Source organism: Myotis lucifugus, unplaced genomic scaffold (genome assembly GCF_000147115.1).
Source record: "Myotis lucifugus unplaced genomic scaffold, Myoluc2.0 scaffold_1669, whole genome shotgun sequence".
NCBI lineage: Eukaryota > Metazoa > Chordata > Mammalia > Chiroptera > Vespertilionidae > Myotis > Myotis lucifugus.
Window position 1 is genome coordinate 17,157 of NW_005872717.1, and position 7,908 is coordinate 25,064.

General features: G+C 50.6%; 1 long non-coding RNA gene across 1 annotated transcript; it reads left to right on the plus strand.

Annotated features, from left to right (window-relative positions):
* Window positions 1–2,372: 2,372 nt before the first annotated feature.
* LOC111824476 lies at window positions 2,373–5,848 on the plus strand. The gene is made up of 4 exons (XR_002827552.1): window positions 2,373–2,420; window positions 4,619–4,682; window positions 5,320–5,424; window positions 5,673–5,848. It is a non-coding gene; the product is annotated as an uncharacterized LOC111824476 (long non-coding RNA).
* Window positions 5,849–7,908: the final 2,060 nt, after the last annotated feature.

The window sequence follows — 7,908 nt, forward strand, 5'->3', positions numbered from 1 at the left end:
TTGCTTAAAGTTTAAATTGAATTTTCTACACTTACAGGGTAAGTTAAATTGTGTTCTGGCACTCTCTAGGGGTCTTTCCATCTGGTCTCTAGACTGGTGGTTTCTACCCTAATAAATGGAAAGAAAGCAGGAAATACGATTATTCGAAAGCTTTGCTTGTAGCTCTGAAAAAAGATGTATGTAGAAAACAATGCAGAAATGAAAGCAGTTTGTGATAGGAGGTGGGATGATGCAGATTTGCTATTACTGTTTAATGAATTCAATATTACTTTTTCAATTAAATATTTCAAAATTTCAAAATAACCTCAATATAACCTATCTCATTGCTTTCCTTTGGTTAGAAAACTAAATCCGGATAAATTAAGAGCGGTGTCTGCCGAGTAGAGGAGCTGTTTATTGTGCAGGAATGTTTTCAAATGGGTAGATCTTGGATGAAGGTGGTTTCTACAAGCATTTTTCATATTTTTAAAATTTGGATGATGACCTAAAATTTGGATGATGAAAAAAAAATCCATATAAGCGTAGTCTGGCTCCCCTGGGCGACAGGCAGAGCTTTTGGACTGTGGAGGCATTTGTGTGAAGATCCAGCTGGTTTGAGGGCTCCTAACTGAGTAAATAGCCCCTCGTGCAGTGGTTCTCAACCTTCTGGCCCTTTAAATACAGTTCCTCATGTTGTGACCCAACCATACAATTATTTTCGTTGCTACGTCATAACTGTAATGTTGCTACTGTTATGAATCGTAATGTAAATATCTGATATGCAGGATGGTCTTAGGCGACCCCTGTGAAAGGGTCGTTCAACCGCCAAAGGGGTCGCGACCCACAGGTTGAGAACCGCTGTCCTAGTGTCATGTGCAGGCCCTGCGCACTCCTGCCTTCCGGGACATGCTCTCGGTTTGAACGTGCATGGAAGTTTGGGATCGAGATATAGAGACACCACACGCTATGATTTATTAGGCACTTGCCGTGTTCTGTGCTGCTGTGGACTGAATTGTGCCTGCCCCCAGACCCGTGTGTTGAAGCTCTAACCCTCAGGACCTCACAATGTGGCTGTGTTAGGGAAAGGGCCTTTAGGGTATAGACACACAGGGAAGACCATGTGAGGACACAGGAAAAAGGAAACAGTGAGAACGGAGGGTGCAAGTAGGCATGTGTGGGCTTTGCTGCGCCTGGTCCTGGGCAGGGCAGGCAAGAGTCTCCCCAGGCTGCAGCATTAGTTCTGGGCTAACACGGTAAACTGGGAAGAGCTGCCATCCGCTCACCACCTACTTGCCCCCCAAACAAAAATGGCCACCCCATGCTTATGCCCAGGGCCATGGTCTTCAGACCAGCCTGGTCCCCGTAATCTGTCCTTTATGCTTCTCCAGGCCAGAAGCCAGGGAGCCCTCAGTGACCACAGATCCTCTGGACAGCTTCACAGCCCTGTCCCCGCCCAGCCGAGGCAGTGGAGCACCAGCTCAAGCACAAGGTCAGATCGCTGCCCTCGTGGACTATGAAAGCACCCCTGGCACCTCCTGAGCTCTGGGTGGCCCCAGGCCTCCCGCCTGGTGAGGGCCAGATCTAGTTGTGAGTCCACAGAGTCACGCCTCTCAGGGCCAGGAACTCTGTGGTCTGCAGAGTGTCAGGGTGAGAGGGCGCTGGGGATTCTGGGAAGGTCAGTGACCTGAGCTCATGTCTCCAGTGCTTGTCTCTGATGCTTGGTGCCCAGGAACGCCAGTGACTGTTATCCTGGACAAGGCATGCCAGGCGCCGTGTGGGGTGGGCTCCAGCTCGGCCTCAGCTGGCCTCCCAGCTCTGTAACCTGGATCAGTGAGAATGACGGACTTTCATAACACGGGGCTGGAAGGTTAAATGGAAAAAGCCATGAAACATTTCGCTTCAGGCCCAGCACCCAAGCACCTGGATTTGTAGTAACTCAGTTATCTGTATCTTAATCCCCAGCAGCCTCCCCACCGCCCCCAAGGGCAGGACTTAATTGTAAAAGCACATTTACACGTGGGGAAGTGAGGTTTGGATGGAGGAGGTGACATGCTCACTGCTGCGAAGAGAGGAGCTGGCCAAGCAGACGCACCGGCCCAGGCTTCTCCAGCTCTGTTCAGGTCCTTGCCCATCTTGGTGCCCCATCTGCCCAAACTGCGCCCCAGATCCATTCTCCTTAAGCCCAGGCAATAAAATATATTTTTTTAAAAGTCTGCTTCTTGCCATGAAAAAAAAAAAAGTAAACTGTTAAGTAAAAGCAGTCTATCACTACCCCACTCACCCCCACCCCCAACACACACGCAATTATACTCCTCTTCAAATGACTCAGAATTATGGAATTTCTGACTTCACTTCCCACCACACCCTGGCACTAAACTTCCGGCTGTTTCTCAGTCTGGCCAGCTAGAGCAGGAGGAAGCAAGGTCGGTCTCTTTCTCAAGGTAAGAGCAGGGCGGGGCCACCAGGGTAGGAGAGCTGCCTCACCAAAATGTGGGAGTCCAGCCGAAACCAGTTTGGCTCAGTGGATAGAGCGTCGGCCTGCGGACTGAAGGGTCCCAGGTTCGATTCCGATCAAGGGCATGTACCTGGGTTGCAGGCACATCCCCAGTGGGGGTTGTGCAGGAGGCAGCTGATTGATGTTTCTAACTCTCTATCTCTCTCCCTTCCTCTCTGCAAAAAATCAATAAAATATATTTTTTAAAAAAAATGTGGGAGTCCAGCAGAGGGTTCGTTACCCGGAACAGGACGGCAGGCTCAGCCTCAGGGAATGGGGTCCTCAGCCAAGGGAGGCCTAGATACAGCAGGGACATGATTTGCAGGCAGGAATCAGATCTGCCTTCTAGAAGGGCAACTAAGGACAAAGGGTGAGAGCTGTTATGCCCAGAGTTCGGGGTCCCCAAGAATCAACCACCAGGGAGCCTCTTCCGATGCAATAAACAAAGAGTCTTTATTCAAACCCGGGTTTGGCTCCCAGCCGCTTTTGACACAGCGGCGAGACCAGAGAGAGAGAGAGAGAGAGAGAGAGAGAGAGAGAGAGAGAGAACACGAACGAGAGATCCCCAGGAGAACAAAGGTTATATAGGGCTAGTCATTTGGGTGGGCTTAGGTAAGTGACGTGGGTTACAGAGACTGGTCACTTTGGTCAGGGTCTTTCAGCACAAGGGTCAGGAAGTGACCAGCACATTCTGAGGCTTGAGCTGTCCCCCACTATAGCCTTATTAGGACCTTAGCTGCATTCCTGGAGCTTCATTGGTCCATTCAGGTGGTGGTTGGGGGAGTTAGGACAGTACTGGCATTCTTGTGGTCACTCTCAGAAAAGGGAGGGGGCTTAGGCTGAGGGCCCAGCCCTACAAGACAAGATGGAGGAGAGTTCTTTGTCCTTTCAAGAGCCAGGTTAGCCGACACCCTGGCCTTGGAATGTGTGGGGGAGCTGGGCTGGGGGTGTCAGTGGGTCAAGGACCCCAGCTGTTCCTTTCTCTGTACCCAGTGGGGCCACCGCTCACCCCACTACCACCTGTCAGGTGACCACCCCCTCAGGTCCTCCCCAGATGTGTCCCATGGCAGGTTCTTATCCATGGGTCCTGCTGGGAGCAGTGAGCTGGGGGAGGAGGGGTGTCAGGAATTCTGAGCAGCCAAAGGAAATAGCCTGGTGGACAGGGAAGGGGGAGGGGCTGCTGGTGAGTACCCCCATATGACCCGGGGAGCAGAGGAAAGGGGCCCAGGGCCCCAGGAGCCAAGCCTGGGTTTTCTAGGAACGGGGAGGGGGGGGACACAGCTGGAGGGGCTGAAGAGGATGGGCAGGAGGTGGGGCACAACCTGGGCTGGTGGCCACAGGAGCTCCCTCAAAAAACAGTTTTCCACGGTGGGTGAGGAGACAGTGTGGGAAAGGCTCACTGTCTGAATTCAAATAACGGACTCAGAGACAGAGTCTGGCGAAAATGAGACTTAAAACTTTCTTCAGAGCGGGTGTCCGTTGGTGCAGGCTCACCTGAATTAGCTGGCACAGGCAGTATTTATCCTCTTGTGTGAAAGTCCCTCCTCCAGTTCTTTGGCTGAGTATATGGAGTTTACATTCTATCCCATAGGTCGCCTATGTATTAATGTCTCCTATTGGTTTTTCTTTTCTTTTCTTTTCTTTTTAATTGGCTGAGGCCTTTTCTAGTTGTTTCCACCTCCTTTTGTCTACAGAATCTTCCTGGAAAATGTGCTACCAGCCAGGTGCACAGCTCTCATAATCTCTCCCCACATCCCCTCCCATATCCATCTTGCTCTGGGGAAATTCAGTAACTGACTGGCTGCATGCTGTTCCTTTTCTATGAAGATGAAAAGATGCATCTCCTACAATGGGAGGCAATGGGGAGAGGGTAGGTGAGCTCTCCCCCAGGCCTGCAGAAGAGACTCCTGAGCCTGAAGCAAAGCCAGGCCCTGGGACTCCACAGACAACCCCCCACCCCTTCACCCCCAGAGAATGGGCCTGGCTCCAGGGCCATTAACCCTCAGATCTCTTGTTTTCCAGGTGATCCCCTCTAGGCAGGATCCCTGTGAGGTTGAAACCTGGCTTCCCCCTTAGAGGAGCAGATCCAGAGGCCCTAGGGGGATTGGAGTGTGTGGGAAGGTGACTTTGGTGTTCTCCCCACAGGTGTGAGCTCTGATTCCTTGAGAAGATGATGGAAGGAAAAGATGCCTCATTCGCCCTCTCTCTGGTGAGATTCAGCCAGGCCTGGCCATGCCCAGCCACCAGTTACTGGGACAAAAACAGGACTCCGGTCATTTCCCCCATTGACAGGGTGCACCCAGGACAACTAAGGGCCTATAAGGGGGCCCACTGCTTCCCCCTGGGCTAAGACCCCAGGACCATGGGATGGGGCATCTCAAGCGACAGACCAGCAGTTCTCAGAGGACTCAGGTGTTAGAGGCAGAAACAGAATATTGGGGACCAACTAAAATTGTAAGAAATATTAATCATGCCCTGTTAACTGTGATTGCTTTGTTCTGATGAAAGAAAACACATTCTAATATGGCTGGGAGCTCACCTGGAAATGCAGCTCATCATCCCACCAGGGAGCTGCCTATTATCATGGAAAGACTAACCACCTAGTTATAGAAACCAGAGCCTGGAACCCTTCCCATATTAACAGCCCTTTGAAGACCCCCAGCCTTTGCAGATGCTCAGGCCTTTGCAAATCTCCAGCCTGTATTACCTGTAAACTGCCCATTTGGCATACCCTTGCCTACTTCCCCATGTAATCTTTGTCCTTTTACCCAATAAAAGTAGCTGGCTTATGGTGGGGTGCAGAACAGATTTCTGTGGATGACCTGCCTCTTTCTTCCTCCATATAGGGTCGTGTAACTCTGAATTGGCAGGCAAAGGGGCCTGTTGCCTTTGTGCTAGCTGTAGGCACAATACTAGTATTCATTATAGGACTCCTGTTATGCTGAAATAAGGTCAGAGCAAACCTGGGATTAGCATCTGGGGAGGTCTGGGGCTGGCTGGGGTGGGGATGGGGGTGTGGGCTGCACATGAGTAAGAGGGAGGGCTGGGGATGGTTTGAGGGAGGCACAGTAGAGATCCGAGAAGGTAGTGGGGTCCTCCATTGGCCTGGAGGTCTGGCAGCCCCTCCAAACTGACTGTCCATACTCTCCTCCCATTGTCAGCTCCGGGCCCTGTCTGACACGCCCACCTTCTCTTTCAGGCCAGCGAAAACAAGGCCCAGAAAATGCATGGACAGGAATTCTTTCCAATCCCCTCGCCTTAAGGAGAAGGCTCCACCTTCTTGGGGAATGTGTGAAGCAACATGCTATACACAGTTTAATTTTGATTATGAACAAAGTCAACTTTTGAGCAAAATAAAAATTAATTAAATACACACTTATTGAGTGCATACTGTGTGCCTGACTCTTCCAGAACCAGACTATTTATCTCAGGATTCTGGGTCCTTTGATACCCAATGCCACTACCTCCAGCACTGATGTTAGTGGGAAGTGCATGTAATAGGAATACAGCCACAGTTGTCTGATGAGTGATAGATGAAAAGTTTTCTTACAGACCCTGGAAACGGGAGGATGAAACAGGCCTGTCAAAGACCAAACACCTCGGAGCCTAGATGGGCCCATAACTCAAAGAAAAGGAAAACATTTTGAGAACAGACACATGACACGTTTTGATTTGGTTGCTGCACAATGAACCCTGACCCTGACCCCTTCCGGGAGTTTTCCTCAGGAGTGCTGGGCACTCTCCGATCCCAGTGAAGGGGAAAATAAGACATTTGGGGGGTGGAGGGAAGGGGGTAGCTATCTGAATCTGTGCCAGTAACCTGCATTCTGATGCACACTCTTGCTTGCTGATAAACTCCATTCTTATCTGTCCTGCCTTGCAGAACCTTATGGCGGGGTCTCTCTTTTCCACGTCCAGCACGGAAAGAGAGTGGTCCGGTTCTTTGAGTAGGGGGGCTGGGGATTGAGAAATGAAATAAAGAGACAAGACACAAAGATGGAAGGAAAGGGCTGGGACCAGGTGGGACCGCCGTCCTCTTCTGAGGGAGAGACAGGGACCCAGCACCAAAGCAGCGTGTTTATTTTATACCCCAAATACCAGGAGGTTTCACCAAAACTCAAGATAAAGAAAGGAGCTTGGGAGGGCCCAAGTCGAGTAGTATTCATTCCCGGTGCTAGACTGGATTTACATATCAAAACCCACTCCCCAGCACCTGGACAAAGATGAGAGTCAAGCTGAGAACACTTCTGCCCCTTTTGGTAAGATGTGTATCCAAGATGTGTCTCTGCCTGTCGCCTTGGGTTCAGCTGACAATTATTAAGGAAAAATGCCCATGTGCCTTCCCAGGGGCCCTCTACAGAACCTGTGACCCGGAATACTCCAATTTTACAGAGACCATAAGCCATGAACCATATACAACCCCCTAAGGGGGTTGGCAAGCGCTGGTGCCAGACAGGCCTCTGAGTGTAATCTCACTTCCCCCATCCCAACTCACAGGGGGCCGCAAAGCCTGTGAAAAGTCTGGAAGCCTGACCCATATTTGGGGGACAAAGGAACTAAGGGTGTAAAGGGAAAGCTTCATCCATATTCATCGCTCAGGATTTGGAGACTGACTCCCCTGGGTCACGGCACTAGTGCATCTGCAAATAAAGGCTACTTTTCTGAATATCCTCTTGAGCGCCCGGCTGATTAATTCTCCCGTGTTGCCTGGCAGCTTATCTGCAACATTAATTTGGTGCGTTGGCCGAGAAAATACCAGTCGTGCTGCCTACGTAGGGCACCACTGGTAAAGGTCCACGGCTGGTCCATTCGCCCGGGCCCCCCTGAAAACGGGAAAGGCACACCTGCAGTGATTTACTGGGTTCCAGTCCTCATCGGGCCTGGAAGACCGGGACCCCCACTCGCGCCCCCGTGGACTCCAAGGAAGACAGAAAAGCCCTTTCTGGAACCAGTCTGAGTTCAGGCCTATCTTTCGGGACAGAAGAAGTGGCTGATCACCAGTTAGGCAAAATATTTGCCTCAGTTCAGGGACTTTCTGTGGGCGAAAGTCAAAGCTCACACTGGTGTGTGAATGTGAATGTAAAAGTCTATGTGAAGTGAAAGTTACCTTGTGTTTGTCCTGTGTCTCTGTTAACTGGGAGGGATTACACAGTTTAACTGCAAATATAGGAAGTAGTTCCTCCAAACCCACTGTTTTAGAATGTATGTTAAAGAATTTTAAGAAAGGTTTCACTGGGGGTTGTGGGGTAAAGTTAGTTCCCTGGACGTTAAGAAAGATGTGTGAAATAGACTGGCCATCTTTTGGGGAAGGATGGCCAGCGGAGGGCACATTGGATGTCCCCACAATCAGGAATGTTTACAGAGTTACAACGGGAGACCCAGGTCATCCCGACCAGTTTCCCTACATTGATCAGTGGCTGAAAATAGTTCAGCTC